Source organism: Myotis davidii, unplaced genomic scaffold, assembly GCF_000327345.1.
Source record: "Myotis davidii unplaced genomic scaffold, ASM32734v1 scaffold1, whole genome shotgun sequence".
Taxonomy (NCBI): domain Eukaryota; kingdom Metazoa; phylum Chordata; class Mammalia; order Chiroptera; family Vespertilionidae; genus Myotis; species Myotis davidii.
In genome coordinates, this window is record NW_006294681.1 from 10,651,147 (window position 1) to 10,669,966 (window position 18,820).

Below are 18,820 nucleotides of genomic sequence, written 5' to 3' on the forward strand. Positions count from 1 at the left end.
AGTAATTTTAAATGGTCATTTGCTTATTCCTCATTATCCCAGACTGTATTAGCAGACACCTGAGCAAGTTCAGGGGCCAGCAGTGAACCTTAGGTGATCGTTTTCCTCCTCCAAAATGAAAGGTGGAGATTGTATTTCTCAGGTTTTAAATGTAAAATATTAGCGCCTGCCTCCCCCGCATCCCCACCCCCTCGATACACAGGGAATCTGCGAATAAAGGTCGGGGTGCTGGGGGCTACTTCTAGGGACGCTTGCATCTTGATTGACTTTCCTTCAACAAGTGAAGGTTCAGAGCGGAATCTGTGACTTCAGCTAGGAGCCTGCAGGATTTTGTTATGTAGAGAATGGCTTGCGACTAAGACTTGGGCAGGCCTTGCCTCTGGGAAGGAGGCCACCTGTGGCCGCTTTGATGGTGACAGCGGCTTTGGATGGGACAGACTTGGCAAAAGGGGAGCAGTCACATCCTCGAGTGGTGATTGTTCTCTGTGTCAGAAGGTCTGCAGATGTGCCTCCCCAGAACACAGTGCTGGAAACACTTGCCAGCAATGACATGGAGAACCCTAATGTCACGCAGGGGCTGGGTTCAATGGGCCTGGCGGCTGTGCTCACAAGCTCTTGCAAGGTGCCTGGCCATTTTACAGGTGTGTAGACTGAGACGGATGGTGAAGTGCTTTGGCTAAAGCTGCCTAGCCTGTAAGTGGCCCACGTTTTCTGGCTCCCAGTTCTCCACTTTTCACAGACCTGCTGTGACCTCATAATGTTCACCTTTTTAAGAATGGACCGGTCACCCTGGCTGGTGTGGCTTAGTTGGCTCAGGGTCATCGTGTACTGAAAGGTCTTGGAGTTGATTTCTAGTTGGGGCATATGCCCAGGTTTCAATCCCTAGTTGCAGTACATGTGGGAGGCAGACCGTGAATTGCTGTTTCTCCCTCCCTCTAAAAAATCAATAAAAAACATATTAAAAAAAAAAAAAGAATGGACCAGGTCAGGCTAAGTGGTCATTGGATTCTGCTGTCTAATGAACATGTTCCACATTCAGAGGTGAACACAGGAGCTTATGTTTCCAAGAGCTTAATGACAAAGTGTTTTTACGTAAAAGTTCTTCCTCCACTTGTGAGCAGGTTCCTTTAATAAACAGGAACTCCCTCCCTACCCCCCAGTCCAGTGCCTATGATTTGATTGACCTTTATTACCTTATTTAAGTCTTTCAACAACAGTATGAAGTGGGTTAAATCCCCATTTTACAGATTAGAATGCAGCCCCGAGAGGATGAAGTAAGGAGCCCAGAGGCCCATCTAGTGTGTAAATGGCAGTGCTCTCCCCAGGGTCTTGGATTCCGAAGATCATTCTCTTCCCTCTACAAAATGCTACCGCCGTAAAGAATCAAACAAGGTTTCTACCTGCTTACATGCTATTAGTGAGTTCCGTGGGATTCAGGTGTTTGTGTGTCAAGTCTTTTTCCATTGCTTTTCTTTGTAAACATGTTTCCAGAGGGGGGAAAACTGGCTTAGAGATGTGATGAAGATGGCACCCAGCGCCGACCTAACAGCATGGACCTTCTTGAACTGTTTCACTCAGTTGTTTGAACCTCTTGAATTGTTTACCACTTTGTTTGCTTTTCATTGTTTCCTGGAGCTCCTCAGAGAAGCGTGAGGAAGTGACCTGCGTGTGACGCTGCCCTCGCTGATAGCACCTTGCAGGGCCTCTCTCCGTGGCTGTCAGTGGTACGAGGGCGACAGGAGCCCCTGTTTTCCAGGTGGACAGTGTCACCCAACAGAAGTGGTGGGGCCACTGGAAGATTCCGTTTCCGACACAACGGGCCAGGTTTCGGGAACCCTCCCAGCTCCTATGGCTCCCTAACAAAAACCGGCGCTTACGAAATGGTAAACGTTTTACACAGCCTTGGTGGAAAATTGGGAAAATAAGAGCCCTCCACTTATTAAACCTCATGTGGTCGGCCTGTTGTGACACACATACAGACAGCTCTGCGATTAGATCCTTCTCTCTTTGCATAGCCAAGCACCTTGTATCGATATGTTAATTATTACTTAATTAAAAGTAAGTAAATAATGAATTCAACACATTTTCCTTAAGTGCCTTGTTGGTGCCAGACACACCGGTGTTGGAACCAACACTGCGGTGAACAAAACAAACTCCAGACCCGGCTCCTTTCTTGCCCTTATTGTCTGTTGGTTTGATAAACTTGAAGTCAGACTTTAAACGTATGTTTGCATGTTGTTTTTTCTTCACATTTTCCAAGAGCATTTTCCGCATCTACTAAATAGGTACGTCGTATTTAAAAATGGGATTTTTAATGGTTACATGATTTTTCCCTCTAACTCATAGCCCTACAGTATAGTTTATTTAATCATTTACATTTTCTTAGAGATTTAACTTGTTCCCTTATCCTTTTTTTTTTTATGGTTTATTTTAAATAAAAAAAAAGTGATGCATTTCACTGTATTGATCATTTGTTTTGTTTTGGACTATGGTCTGTCCTAGAAAACAACACAGAGGGTCCTTCCCAGCACCCCAACCCAATGTTTTTGGAGGAAAAGGAGTTTTTGAGGTGATGAGGCTCAGCACCCATTTCTGAAGTCGCCATCCTTAAATGGCTGCTTAGATCAACATTTGCAGGTGCTAATTGGTCCTGCAGGGGGTCTTTGAAGCTCCCACTACTTCTGTTCCCTTTGAAGTTTTGTTTTTGCTGGAGCCAAAACCTCCCTGCTTTCTTACTGAGCTGGGTCCTCAGCCTGCCTTCTCCGGGCAGAATCCAGCCTTCCCCAGCCTTCCCGGCACATCCATGTCAGAAGCTGCAGGCTTCCCCTGGGCAGACGCCGTTCTTCTGGCTCACCGCGCCAGTTAATCAAGGCCCTGTTTCTGTTTTCTCTCTGATTGTTGCCTCCATGGTCCCTTGGAGGTGAATTGGGGCCTGGCGTTACCTCTGGGCATCCAGGTAAGGAAGGTCTGGGATTCCAAGTGCACATGAGACATTATTGCAAGTGCTTTGTAAACTGAGGTAGAAAAAGTGAACCCACAGTGTTTGCTTAGTTATGTGCAGGACTTTTTGGCATCTTAATTACTTCGAGCAGCAATGAAATTCGTGGGTCACCCTTCCTCCTTTTGTGGACACTGTCATCTCCTGGGAAGCCCTTTAGGAAGGGCCTGTGTGCGACCCTGCACCCGGGAAGTGACTGACGCACACAGGTTCCTGGACAAGGCGCTTCACCTCCCAGCCCCAGTTTGCACATCTTGGGGATCATAACCCCTCACTGGGTCGTTGAGAGATTATAATGAGGTTAAGTGTGTGAATGTACCTCGTAAATGCTGGGCATTTACAGGGTGTTGTTATTATTAAAAATCACCTTCCTGTCATTTTCTGATCGACCACAGAGGTTTGCTTAGTTTCATAACCTGGTTGTTCTTAACTGAGCCACAGAAATAACTCTGCTCCTCTTCCCCTTGATACTTAATCCCCAGGAAATTGTGGTGGGCACCTTGGAGGCCCAGCCATGGTTTGTGTGGGAAAGACCCGTGTGGGGCCTTCATGCTGGGGCTTGCAGGTGGCATGGCAGGGGTGGGAGCAGGTGAGAGTGGTCTCTAGGTACTAACTTACTCCCTATCCTCCAGCTTCCTTGGCTGACAGCTTTAAAAATGCAGGTGATCCTTTCTACAGTTGACCTTTACCGCTTCACCAGTTGAGGGTGGCATTGGGTGGGGGATACCTGTTCTAAATGGAGCTCAACTCCTCAGTGGCCTCTCAGAGTGGCACAGAGCAGTCAATACCTCAGGCCACCGTAAGTCACAAGATTTCGTATGAGGGGACATGCCCAGAAACTGACCTGGAACTGTTGCACTCAGTTCTCAGGACCCAGCACAATACCTGGGACTCTCTTCCCACTCTGGGCCTTCCCATCTCCTTGCCTGGCACCTCTGTTTCTACGCATGTCTTCCGGCTCCTGGCCAGTCTTTCCCGAGCTGTCTCCTCCAGGCCCTGGAGGAAACCAGTCTGATTGCTTGGCTGGTGACCATTACTCCATCTGGGCGAGCCATTCCTTCCAGGTCAGGTGTGACCTCCCCAGTTAAAAGAGCATCCTATCACCTTGCTATTAAAAAAAAAAAATTTTTTTTTATTGATTTCAGAGAGGAAAGGAGACACACACACACACACACACACACACACACACACACACACACACACCCAACTGATGAGAATCATTGATGGGCTGCCTCCTGCATGGCCCCCACCAAGGATTGAGCCCACAACCTGGGCACACGCCCATGACTGGAATCAAACCTGGGACCCTTCAGTCTGCAGGCCGATGCTCTATCCACTGAGCCAAACCAGCTAGGGCTCACCTTGCTATTTTTGATTGAATTGGTGACCATCCTTTTGCAAAGAAGAGCCTGAAGTTGCTTCCTGGAACAGGGGACTGTGGTTAGGGGAAGTTGGCTGTGGCGAGCACTGTTGAAGCCATATCCTGTTGGCACTGACATATTTGAGCCCAGTTTGATGATGCTGATAATAGCAATAGCAACTAATATTTCTTGAGTGTGCACTGTGTGTGGTGCCCCGGGCAGTATCTTCTTTAATCTTTATGTCCACCCAGCAGAAAGATACTCATTTTTAGATGCAGAACGGAGGCAGAGTGACTTGCCTGGGCGAGGAACCGCGGCCACCTGACTCCCACACCTGCATTCTTAACCACGGCTTCTGCACCGCTGGCGCTGATGTCATAAAGGCCACATGCTCACACACAATACTGTGATTGATTTATGGAGCATCGCTTGGGTTTCTCACCTAGAATTTATTTAATCTTACTTTAGCGAGACAGTTCTAACCAGTTTGGTAATCTGGTTTCGCAGCCCACAGTAGATGAGAGAAGCAGTAAATTTAAGGAGAGAGGGATTCTTGTAGACAGATCTACGAAGAAGGGACAGCTGGCAACCCGAACGTGAGGAAGCAGGCCAGGAAATTATAAATGTGACGGCCAGAAGTAAAGAAGCGCTGCAGTTTAAGAACAGCTGGCCTGGTGCCCGAGACTGTGTCCTCTGGACTCCGCAGGAGTGTGCCTGTAAATCCCACCCCGCGCACCGTGCCTGTCACCAGCCCGAGCTTCTGTAAATATTTGATGAACTACCCCACAGTCAGTGTTGACCTGGAGTCATCACATGTGTACGCTGTCCTTTGTGTAAGAAAGCAGAGAAACAAGTATCGCATTCTGTAACTCTTCTTATCTCCACAGTTAAAATAAAAGTATTGGGTTGAGCAGCGACCTATGAACCAGGAGGTCACAATTCGATTCCTGGTCAGGGTACATGCTCTGTTATCAGGCTCGATCCTCAGTGGGGGGGGGTGTGCAGGAAGGAGGCAGCCAATCAATGATTCTCTCTTATCATCGATGTTTCTATCTCTCTCTCCCTCTCCCTTCCTCTCTGAAATTAATAACAAAAAATATATTTAAAAGATAAAATAAAAGCATTTTGGTGCTCCTAAGAATAAGTTCTCTATTTGAAAATGCATCTGCCAAGCTTAGCAAGTTCTCCAAAGGCTCCAGGTACATGCATGGGGTCTCCTATGAGTTAGCCTTGGAGTCCTGGTGTATGTCCCTAACTCGGATGTCTGGAGTTTTATGGCCCACATTAGCACTTGTTATGGGAAATAAAAAGCTTCCTGGTCTTGTGGTGTGGTCTTGTGTGGGTAGCTATTCTTGATTGACTGGTGCCCAGAATGACTTGGGCTGTGGCTTCCAGGTAAAGAAAATGGCCGTAGGCCCGGCTGGAGTTTGGAGACTGGTCAAGGGAGGTTGCTTAGAGGTGGCCCTGGCAGGTATGTTGGGGCACATGTCAGTACCCTGCTTTCTGCACATTCCCGGGGTGCCCAGGATGAGAGCTGCTGTGTGGAGGCTTAGAGTGGATTGCATGCCTCCTACAAACGTTCCAGCACCCTGACAGGGTGGTGGAAATCATGCACAGCACTGCTGATAAAAAATACGATGTGCCGCCTTCCTACTTGAACTTCCTGGGAGGCGTCTCATAGTCCATTCCCATGATATCAAGGTGGGGTGTGTATTTCTGCCTGCCTCTCCATCCCAGCCTGTGGCTGAGCCAGATTCCTCCCCTTTTCTGTCCCCTCCCCCCTGCCCTCCCTTCTCTCTTTCTTGGAAAGCTGCCCCCACCTCCATGTTACTTCTCCCAGAGCCACTTCCAAGGCCTCAGATGCTGTCAAATGCTCCTTGTACGTGCTCTTACCGAACATTTAATATTTGCCACAGCTGTGGCTTTATACTCATTTAACTACCTGCTATTCTCTCTCCTCAGTGGATTGCATAAGGCCCCGAGAGGAGGATTCGTGTTCGTTTTTCATTAATTTACTCAACAAATGCTTATTGAGCACCTACTGTATGTGAGTACTAGGGGTTCAACAGGAGCAAAACAGACAGCGGTCCCTGCCCCCAGGATGCTCACTGTCTGTTGGCTGGAGCTAATGCCATGCCAATTATGGCTCCTATTCGAAGGTGCTAGACGAAGGTGCTAGACGCTGTGAAGAAAAGTGGCTAATGGAAAGAGGATGTGGCCCTGAATCTCAGCCTAGGGAACCGCTGGAATGCAGCTGGGCCACTACTCCTGACCCGTCAGACTCTAGGGAGGACATTCAAGGTGTTTGGAGAGTTTACCAGCTGATTTGGTTGCATGAGAGTGGGGGTGAGGGTTTTGCAGTTTAACTATGGAGGGAAGGAAGCCTCCTTGTGAAAGTGACATTAAAAACTCACTGTTGTATCTTCACAGCCCAGCACCATGGGAGGCCACCCAGGTTTTGTTGGATAAATGAAACAAATTATATTGGTTTAACCAGTGAAAATATTACCACTGTGGGCAGTGTATCCAAGGCTGATTTCTGAAGATGTCACTGTGGCTTATGGTACAGGCCTCCCTGTGTCCAGCAAGTTCATTGAGAGTTTCTTTATTTGTCTTCAAATGGGATGTTTCTTTCAGTAAACTAACCCTTCCCTCCCCCAAGGTAGTTTCTTTCTTTTTCGTTTTTTATTGTTGTTTTGGGTCTGAGTATCAGTGATGTCAAATTAAGATGAACTGAGGGGGTTTACTGCATAATACAAATCTAAAGAATTTAGAAACCATTATGTGTTTTTTATCATTTAATTTTAACAGTCTGTAGATATTGGGACTTTTTGTCCCTCCTTAATTGCAGATTTTCTCCCAAATGGTCTGTTGAATATAACTTTTGGCTTACATTTTTTTTTTTTTTTTGCTCAGGTTACATCTAAACTCTGTTAACTGATATTGAAACATTGCCCTAGAGTATATAGTAACATCGTGCTTAATTGAGCTGTCAGGCTTCTAATGAATTCATATTGAGATTTACCATTTAATTAAAAAGCAAAGGGGAAGAAAAAGCAGAGGGAAGGTGTACGATTGTTTCTCCCACTGGCTTCCATTTCCTGTGTTTAAAAATCTCTTGCCTTGTTTGTTAGCTTGTGGAAGTGTCTGGGTTACTGCATGAAAGTACTGAAGGTGTGTCGATAAAATGGAGGCCGCCCTGCATCACAATTAGCTGGCTTCTTAGTGGGCCTTCAAAATGGATTCGGAGATGGTGGCAATCATATGACACTTGATTAAGTATGAATTATGTTTTATGTTTTTACAAAGCTTGGTAAGGTCATTTTCCCAAATGATTTCTAGTTCTGTGTATCTGAACCAATCAGAAAATCTAATCAGAGGGGATCTAATACTGAAATGCTTTTGCTTCACTGAGAGGCAGAGAATAAATTTTTCTTGAAAACACCATTTCTTATATGCTCCTTTAAAATTCCCACTGCATTAAAAAAGCCAGCTCTAAGCAGCACCTTTTATGATAACTGCATTTGTAAGTAGGCAAGTGTACTGTTGCAAACCTGTAAATGTAGGGCAGGCAGTCTTTTATTGATTCAGAGAGAGGAAATGTATGATATTTTCTGTATTTAGATTGTAGAGTTATATTATATGTGTTTTTTTTTAAAAAAATGAACAGTATTTTATGTTAAGATAAAATTTAAGTACCTGAATGTTTAGTACAGTGAAACGACAGAGTAGTATTTTTCCTGTACTTATTTTAGACTTAGCCATGTCTGAGTAACCCAAGTAGGATAAAAGAGGGCCAAAAAGATTAATAATCGAAATAAATCCTTTTTTATTGATGTAGTTAATATATAACATTGTATTAGTTTTAGGTGTACAACGTAATGATTTAGCATTTGTAGATACTGCAAAAATGATTATCACACTAAATTCAGTTAACATACATTACCTTACATAGTTACAATTTTTTTTTCTTGTGATGAGAATTTTAAAGATCTGCTCTCTTAGCAGCTTTAAAATATATAGCATTGTTATTTGTATAGTCATGCGTGACTTAATGACTGGAATCGCTCTGAGAAATGTGTCATCAGGTGATTTCATCATTGTGCAAACCTCATAGGGTGCACTTGCACAAACCTAGATGCTGCAGCCTGCTGGACACCTCAGCTGCATGGTAGAGCCTCCTGCTCCCAGGCTATAAGCCTCTATAGCAGCGGTTTTCAACCTGTGGGTCGCGACTCCTTTGGGGGTCCCCTAAGACCATCGGAAAACAGATACATAATTACATATTGTTTTTGTGATTAATCACTATGCTTTAATTATGCTCAATTTGTAACAATGAAATTGGGGGTCACCACAACATGAGGAACTGTATTAAAGGCTGAGGTATTAGGAAGGTTGAGAACAGGAATTTTTCAGCTCCATTATAATCCTATTGGACCACTGTCATGTATGTGGTCTGGCGTTGATTGCAAACTTGTTATGCAGTGCATGACTGTAATGCTGCACGTTATATCTGAGGACTTATTGTAACTGGAAGGTTGTGCTTTTTGACTTCTCTCACCTATTTTGTCCATCCTTCTCTCCCCTGCTTCTGGCAATCACCAATCTGTTTTTTATATCTATGATTTCATTTTTTTGAGATTCCACATATGGGAGCTCATACAGTATTTGTCTTTCTCTGACTTATTTCATTTAGCATAATTCCCACAAGGTTCATCTGTAGTATCGCAAATAATAGGATTCCCTTCTTTGTTAAGGCTGAATAATATTCCTGTGTGTGTGTGTGTGTGTGTGTGTGTGTGTATAATAAGTTTAGCATCAAGGATGGGTACACACTCATATATATAATTTTCTTCATCCATTCATTCACGGGTGAATACTTAGGTTGTTTCCATGTCTTGGCTATTGTAAATAATGCTGTCAAAATAAAACTCAAGTTTCTATAAAGATAACCTGCAAGATAAGCGGCCTTAAATTTAAAGTATGAAGTAGGTATTGTAGGGTGTATTGGTGACTGTTTGAGCCTCTTTAGAACTCAGTTTTCCTCATCTGATTTTGCTTTAATTATGTTCAGTTATGTGCAGAGACCAATGAGCTAGCTCATCTCTGACTGGGACTATCAGGTGTGCACATGCAGCGTATGTCTGTATGTCTGTTGTATGCTTGCCCGAGGAAAGGAGCATGATATTCTTGCTGTCATGGTGTCAGATAGTCTTGTCTGGAGAGAAAAGTAATAAGATCATATAAGTTATCTTGCATTATATAGATAAGGAAATAGAGATCCAGGGAAGTTGGGCAACCTTCCCAAAGTCCTGTAGCCCATGTGATAGCACGGGAGATAGAACACACATCTCCTGACTTTCAGCCATGTATCGCATGGAATTTTGCACATGGGCAACTTCTCTGCTTTCATTTCTTCACTTGTTAAATGGGGATAATAACAATTCCTACTTCATAGGGTTGTTATTGTGAGGATAAAATGAGTAATGTTACATGTAATGTGCTTAGAACAGTGCTTGGCACATAGTAAGCGCTCAATAAATAACCATTGTTACTGTCATTAATCTGTCCCATTATATCATGTTAGACTCATATAATTTCAGACTTACCCCTTGTATGTGTTTATCATTGTTTTCATTTCATTTCTTTCATCTGACATGTCTGTTTACAGCTCATTATAATTGTAATGTGCAATATGATATAGTAGCTTGCCAGTCATATAGAAGTTCAAGGTGGTTTGGCAAGTGCCCAGAATTCCAACCACCTGTTGTAACTGCTGCCAAAATGAAATAGTTTTTCCTTTTCCATACATTGTTCAACCAAGGGTCCACATCATTAATATGACTCTTTGTCTTTAAAAAAAAAAAAGAATTCTTTCTCCTTTTACAGAAATATTGTGTTTCCTACCTGTTCTGTGAAGCTTGGATCCTCTTGTTCCTGCCTCTTGAAAATGTACTAAAAAAAGTTGGCAGATGTGCCGGTGGGACCCCCTGAAATGACCTCCTGAGATAAACCTGCACCCATAGGAAGATAAAACTATTTTTTTCTTCTCCAGCAATTCAAGTAGCCAAACTGAATCGGGCACTTGGCAAATCCGGAAGCAATAATAGTGAATAACTCTCTACTTTCAACAGTTTCCATGGCTGTTAACAACTGATGACTCTTCCTTTAGGATGGCCTTCTCCATGGCAGCGGGAACAGACCCCTGTACCGTTTCTGCTCGTTAAGTTTCAGCTGTGTGTGCCCATCCTTGACGCTAACCTTACGACAGGAACGGGGAGGACAGTGTCGCCTGTGTTTTGAAGATCTGGGAGGGTTCAGACACGTTCTGACTTACACTCTCATTCTTTCTCTCAGGAGTCACTGTGGCGGTTACAAACATACGCATTGTCAGGAGCTTTTCTATAATGCCATTTCTGCCACCAAATCCAGATACGATCTGACTCCTCCTGGATGCCACACAGTAGCAGGCCTTGCTGTGCTTCGGATATGCCACAGGTCGCATATCCGTTGGAACACCATCATAGTCACACACACGAAGGCATGTTAACGCAGGTTCACATCCTTGTCGTAAATCACAGGTTCATCTAACAGCAGCTCTGGAAAAAGGGCATCTAGTGAATGTTTCACTAAGTGTAATAAACTGAAGCTTTCCTGCCTTCGTTTCAACTTTGATAATCCTTGGCTCCAGACAAGAAAGAGGTGTATATTGTATGCACAATAGTGACTATATGCCTGTATTTGCATGTGGAGTTACATAGTCAAAAGTCCAAATATGTTTTTCTGGGAACATTAGTGGGTTAGTTTTGGATATTATTTTCTACCAAGATTTAAGATGCTATTTTTAAAAGTACTACTTTTTTTTTTTTTTTTCATTTTGGTACCTTGTCCCGAAGTGTCCCCTTCTCTCTTCTCAAAATAAAAATAGCCCTTTCTTCCAGGAAGTTGACTTGTACTTTCACGTAGCAATGAGATAAAAATAGCGTATTGTATTTCCAATTAACTCATTTAATTAGATGAGGTGAATTAATTGGAATTTTTGGACATGTTCCTGAAAGTCTAAAATATACTCTTTTGGAATTCCCAGCCCCGGTGGTGGCTGGGAGCTGTCTTAGTTTGCTACTCTTCAGGACATGGTGTAAGACCTGTCATTTGAAGCCTGTCATTGGAGGTCCCCTTGGGGGTATGAAAATGGTCTAGTGATTTTTCAGAAAGAGGAGCATAAATCAGCAGGCCTTTCGGCTGCCCTTCAGCCCAGCACATTCCTTGGTTATCACCAGCCTCATCAGCCGGAGCCTTGATTAAACATTTCTCTGTCCACACTGTGCCGGCGAGATGGCAATCTCAGGGTGCACGTCCAACACCTGCAGGAGGAGGACTCAGAAGTTTTTCTCCCCCTTGACGGTCTCACCCTGTCTGATTTTAGGGGCCTGGGCATGTAGGCTGTGAGGGTCCTCCTTATGGCCTGTCAGTCAGGGCCTGGGGAAATCCTGGAATTTAGACTGGGGGCAGTTTTAACCTTAGATCTTTCTACTTTGCACTGTAATTATTTAGTTTTTATCTCTTTAGGTTTATATACCTTCCGGGATGAAGCTGGTTCATTCTCTGGATGCCAGAGTTCACCACCCTACCCCCACCTCCGTAGTGTGCTTGATAGGTGCTTGGTTAAATGTTACTATAGCTCAGCAGTTCTCAACCTGTGGGTCGCGACCCCTTTGGCAGTCAAACGACCCTTTCACAGGGGTCGCCTAAGACCATCCTGCATATCAGATATTTACATTATGATTCATAACAGTAATAACATTACAGTTATGACGTAGCAACGAAAATAATTTTATGGTTGGGTCATAACATGAGGAACTGTATTTAAAGGGCCAGAAGGTTGAGAACCACTGCTATAGCTGATTAGCCCATTTTTTATTTAATCTAGAAATTCTAGAATCAAAACAGATGGAGGCATATTCTTGAATTTTGCATCTCTTTTTTAGTTTCCTTTATGTGTGGTCTTTCTCAAATATAGATCAAGGGAGCCCAACAAAAATATTGGGAGCAAAGTACACAGCACCTCCTTTCCTGTGGAAAAATGCACCTGGTAGGTTCTTTCTCTCTACCATTGGCCTCCAAATATATTTTAAACACAAAGTTATTTGGATGTTTTACACATTATGTGCTACTTGGACACAAATCAATAAGTCTTATTTCAGGATTTGTGTATTTGCTTCTAATTGGCTTCTCAGGCATTAGCACAGTAGCGTATACTAGTAGTAGATTCTTAAGAAATACTTTTGAAATGAGTGTCTTTGGTCATAGTGGCCTGTTAGCACAGAAAGAAAGACTTTTGGAATTGAATTATTAGAATTCTTTAATTTTGTTTGGAGTAAACAGTCCAAAGGGCATGTTGAATAGAAAAATCAGACAATGAAAAATAAAGTTTAGAAGAAACACCTCCCCCACTCCCAGGACACCTTGAGGTTGAGCATAGCAGGAGTAAAAGTAAGCCTTGTAGCTTTGAAATAACTTTTGCACCTTTGGCTGTCACTTTAGCTACTGGTAGGTTCTCAGTCATAATTCTGTAATATCCCTAGAAGCCTGCTTTATGGAGCTTGGACTGCATTGCGTTGTCTCAGATGGGCCTCCGTTCCTGGCCACATAGAGTTTCTATTGCTTCAAATCTGGCTCCCTTCTGGGGCGCAGGCTGAATGAGTGACGCCACTGAGGAGAATGCATGCTGGTGGGGCTGTCCAGGCTTCTCCACCATAGAAGAACCCTCTGCTCATTCCTGTGCCTCTTCAACTGCCCGCTGTGAGGAGGGACCTCCTGTGCCCGTGGGACCAGAACCTCAGTCCCTACTGTCTGCTGAGGAATGGGGCACCAGCATACCATGCTCAGCCAACCGCCTGGGGAGCAGTCAGCTTTCCTGGACTCTAATCCCATGCACAGGGGATGCAATTCTGTGGCCTCATCCACTAGGGACATGGATTCCCATAGACTGATGTCAGCTTTCACAGATCATCCTAGGCCACTTGTTGTTGTTGTTTTGTAGGCCTTTGGTTGGCACTTGCTTCTCTGCACAGCAGCACCTGGCACCTCCCCCTCCCACTGCCAAGGATGGGTTTTATGCACCTTTTTCCTAGGGACTCGCTAGCGGTTATCAAGGGACCATAAGGGAAACTTCTTTATGGCTCCCCTGAAAGGCCTCCCTCCAACCTGAGTCACCCCATCCTACTCTCTGCTTCTTCCTTTTCTTTCTTCCTTTTAAATATATTTTATTGTGTTTTTTTACAGAGAGGAAGGGAGAGGAATAGAGAGTTAGAAACATCGATGAGAGAGAAACATCAATCAGCTGCCTCCTGCACACCCCACACTGGGGATGTGCCCACAGCCAAGGTACATGCCCTTGGCCGGATTTGAACCCGGGACCCTTCAGTCCACAGGCCGATGCTCTATCCACTGAGCCAAACCAGTTAGGGCTGCTTCTTCCTTTTCTTTACTTTTTTCAGCAACCCTCCCTTCCTCCTGTGAAGGCTTGTGCTTGGTGGGTGCGCACGCGTGTGTACCCACATGCACTCACACACACTCACCTCTTCCTGTCTCCTGACTCTCCCTTATCCCACATCAGGCCCTCCAACTGCCACTCAAGTCAAGATGCTCGAGCTCATAAGGATTCTCATCTCAGAAGCTCGATTTTACATGCGACTGTTAAGATAGAGCCACCGCCAAGGGTTACAGCATAAACCACAATCTGGTGAATGTTTTGAAAGAAAAAAAGTTATTTAAAAAAAAAATCCAGATTGCAGGTTGCAGAAGTTAACACTTGATTGAGCCTTGTTCAAAGTTCAAACATTACAGGAAGTGAAAGTTATGTCTAATGCGTCTCCCTTTTACCATCTTTAACAGTTCAATGTACATTTCTTTTGGGGGGGGGGGCACATATCATTTATTTTCTTGAAAATAGGATACACACACACACACACACACATATATGTATACATATATATTAAAAGGGGATTGATCTCTCTATGTATATAGAGAGATAGAGAGAGATCCCCTTTTAAAATTTCCTTTTTTAATCACTTGATTATATACCAAGTTTTACTCCATGTCAGTACATAAATATCTTTTCCTCATTTTAGCAATTACAAGCTTGTGAAAACAATCATTTGGTTAGATTATAACTGAGTGTAAAATGTGGCATTTGATTCCAATCACAGTTAGTCTGTATACTCACCCCTGATTCTTGGTCTGAGAATAAGTGCCTTAAATTATTATTATTATTTTAGCAAAGTGTTTTGTTTTGTTTTGTGAGTGTGTGTGTGTGCGTAACTACTTTACGTGCTTGATATTCTCAGTTGCCCATCCCTGTTTAAAAATCTTCAAGCTAAAAAAGACAGGATTTTAATTGATTTTTTAATGTAAAATAAATGTTTATTTTTTCCATTTAGCTAAAACACCAAAGTCCACTAACCAAAAAAGACTACTAGACTGAATCAGGACTACTCTGAGAGTCAGAATTGCAAAGAATGGAAGTTGGGGTGCGACCCCTTAAGAAAGTGTGATTTGGAAAAGGTCTGTGGATAGTCTTTGTGGAAAGTTGGTTGCCAGATACAGTTGCAAGGCGTTTCACATTACTTCACACAGCTCTTTCAAAATGTTTATTTTCTGTCTTGCCACTAGTGAGTACAAATTGTAACTAGCTAGATGATATCAAAGTCTAGGACTAGGCTGGAGACTGGGTCTTACTACGATTTGATTAAAAGCAAACAAGAAAGCAAAAGCAAACGGGGGGAAAAGGTAAAAGAAGGGTACTGTGTTTTTCTCACTCCGGGACTAAATTACCGCATGCTGAATTTTCACTTTCTGATGAGTACTGACAGTTGAACAGATATGATTTGTTTCTTTGGGGTCTGGAAAAATATGCCCACATTTAGGTTGACTGTTCTTTTCTCTGTCCCCCCACCACACACTTTTTTTTTTCTTTGAAGAGCTTAGGTGTATTAATCAGATAGTAGCCATAGTATGACATGTCCTTCTCTGGCATGGCGAGTGTTTGCAGGTTAAGTCTGAACCATGCCCGAAATCACTCTGCATTTTTCACGTATACTAGAAAGGAACCTGGATCATTCCATCTCAACAGCTTTCCCAAATGGGTCAGGAGGGCTAATACAGGGTCTGGCTTAACCCAGGTACCAATAAAACATGTTGTTTTTCTAACCTCTATGCCAGGGGTGGGCAAACTTTTTGACTCGAGGGCCACAATGGGTTCTTAAACTGGACCGGAGGGCCGGAACAAAAGCATGGATGGAGTGTTTGTGTGAACTAATATAAATTCAAAGTAAACATCATTACATAAAAGGGTTAAGGTCTTTTTTTTCAATAGTTTTATTCATTTCAAACAAACGGGCCTGATCTGGCCTGCAGGCTGTAGTTTGCCCACGGCTGCTCTAGGCTTTATATTTCCATGAACACGGGCCTTAAAACAAGTCTATGAGTGACCTTGTTCAAGTATCTCTCGCTGATTTCAGCTCCTAAGTAATAGGCCTGGCAGTGCTTCCTTTCGCAGCTCAGCTGGAGGGAAAAGGGGGTATTCCACCGTCGCTGCTTTATACATTTACTTTCTACCTGCTGGCTTCAAACGGTATTAATTTTTATGTGCTCCTTGTGCACTGTGTTTAATTAAAAGCAGTTCTACTCGCAGAGGTACTTGTAGCTTTTTTTCCTCTCCCTGAAATGAATAAAACAAATAGGCATCTGGTATTTGTTTTGTATAACACAATTTCCATAAAATGCACAGTAATGAAACATAATTATCTGTAAAGGCTTGTTTTATAAGCCTGAGAATGGGCTTGTTTCTACCAGGTTTTTAAATTCAACTCCTATGATAAAGAATCCCTTTGTCCATTAATATATAACAACAATCACAACAAAAGCTTCCCAATTTTGTGCATGAACCCAGCTCATCTTTTATTAAACAAAAGCTTTATTTTCTGTTACTGTGTACATGATAAAGGTTTATCATCACATTCCTTCCAGGGAAACACATTAGGTTGCTGGAAAATATTTATTTCCTGTTCTGTATTCTGTTCTATCGGCATAGTTTTATTTATGATATTTCCCCATAATTAGAGAGACAGTTTTATTGTCAGTTGCTGAATTTTTTAGGTCACAGTCTAATCTATGGGTTCTAATACCTCCTTTTAGGAAAGTACACGTCAAACTTTTCCGTCAGTTTTTATATAGTGTACTAGAGGCCCAGTCCACGAAATCATGTGCAAGTAACTCACTGCTGCTTGCCACTGCTTACCACCCCACCCACCATCGCTTGCGGGAGGCAGGCCAGGTGGGGAGATGCGCCAAAGGTGGTCAATGTACCTCATGGCAACTGGTAGAGTGGTTCTTCCGGTCGTTACGCTTATGGCCTTTTATTATATAGGGTAGGCCTTATGAGCCTTGGTTCAAGAACCCTACCCCTGCCTGAAGGTTATTATGAAAACTGTGCTTTTTATCTGAGGCTAAGGTTTTAGCTTTAGTATATGAATAGTTGATGAAAGAATTGTGCTCAAAGGTTTTGTAGCACTGGGTTTAATTTCAGGGTTAGGCTCCTTTCTAAGAATAGGTATACTCTCATCTAAGGAAAAAAATTTAGAATGTGGGAAGTATAAAAATTATTAATTTCAGAGGTGGATTTGCTGTCAGATTGGATGGCAGTGCCTACCTCCCTGGGGGGCTCCTGTTCCCAAGACTGTTTTTATTGTTTCTCTCTCCGGCTCCGCTCGAGCCTTGAAGTGGTGAATTCATCCGCCGAGGTTGTGTGTCCATTGCTGCAAGAATAAGAGAAGCAGTAACAAAATCATGCAGCGCAGTATTTCAGGATGACAGTTTTATGTGGTTGTGTGATGTTGCAGAGTCTTGTATGTGATATCGACCCTTTTCTTTTGAATCAAAGCCCAGGGTTTTACTGGAGAAGGGAGGCTTCAGAAATAATTTGAGTCTATCCTAAAATCGAGCCCCTAAATAGTTATCCCATTGTGTCTCCCATTAAGCTAATTGCTCACAGGACGTACAAGTACATATATGGAATACTTATATCCAGTTTGAGTAGGGATTCCTAATTTTAATTTTCTAACGCCTTTTTAACTCTATCTTTGTGCGTTGAAATGAACCTGAAATATTTCTATTAGTATGAATGCCAGCTGAATGAAAGAGACCCAGGAACTTGATTTCCCCCCTTTATGTTGCCATCTATTGGAGAATGAATAGCTTAAAATAAGAGCATCCGTTCCTCATCCAGAGGCAGGCTGACTATTTCAATTCTAGACTGGCAGTCACTCTGCATGCTTACTTGAAATACCATTTTTTGAACATACTTGGCAACTTGAAGTGCCCAATTAAAAAGCTCTGGAGAAAGAGGAAGTCTGCGGCTGTGCAATTAGTCCTCAGGATTCAGAGTGTTTCCTTTATGTCTGGAAGGCCATAATAGGAAATCACTGGACACAATAGCCTTATGCCAGGTGCTTAGAATAGAAGGCATTTTCAGGATGGATTATTTCTATACTCTTGCTCCTGAAATGGTTCACCTAAAGAGACTCCCAACTCCATAAAGATACTGGCGGTGTGAAAAAAAATTTGGCGGGAGGCTTTCACAAAATTTTAGACAATTGATAACTGGAACTAGCCAAATCAGTGGCAGATAATACCTAACCACATACAGGAGTGCTCAGCCTCTCTAATTTATCTGATTGACAACCGTACTCCTCCCACCTGTTATTGTATTTCATTTTTTTTTAAAGAGATGAGGATTGGGTGCCAGAGAATATGCCAGATATTATGCTGCTCTCCCTAAAAAAAACAAAGCCTCATTAAGTAGAGCTGTATATTCTGAGATTATTTATAGTGTTTATTATAGAGAAACCAAGAACACTAAGCACTTAATAGCTTTCCTTATTTACAAGTCAGATTCATCTAAGGGATATTATTCTTTTATTTTCCTGGTGCGTGAAATGTTCCTTTAAAATAGATTACAAAGGAGGATCAAAAAAAAAAAAAAAGGAGGCTACACAGTCTACACAGTGACACAAATTTGTTGGAGAGCGTCATGCAGAATGGATGAAGCTTTCCTTTTTTAATGCTCTGCCACAAAAAAGTCCATGTTATTTAGGTACAAACACTGCTTTTTGTCGAAGTGAATTCACACACATAAGTAATGTAGGACAGATACGTGTATGTATGTGACTGTGTGGCTGTTATTTCCCAATTATATCATAAATGCATTCCATTAAAGTTTGCGGTAAAGTGAATGCCTATTAAGTTAATTATTTTCCCTCAGTGACTTAGGCTGTAGAAATGGCATGGTCTTCCACTAGACTTTGAATGTTTTCAGGTAAGAATACCGAGAAGAAGGAACTAGAGACAAGAAACAGAACAACCCTTTAAATCCAAATTAAACACTGACTTTCTGACGGAG

At 42.8% G+C, this 18,820-nt stretch overlaps 1 protein-coding gene and 1 long non-coding RNA gene across 2 annotated transcripts in view; both read left to right on the forward strand.

Annotated features, from left to right (window-relative positions):
* The window catches only part of EXT1 (exostosin glycosyltransferase 1), a 283,532-nt gene that overhangs the window by 5,906 nt on the left and 258,806 nt on the right, over positions 1-18,820 (forward strand). The gene's annotated exons all lie outside the window — the stretch shown is intronic.
* On the forward strand, positions 15,510-18,636 carry LOC107184000. The gene is made up of 2 exons (XR_001514820.1): positions 15,510-15,584; positions 15,805-18,636. It is a non-coding gene; the product is annotated as an uncharacterized LOC107184000 (long non-coding RNA).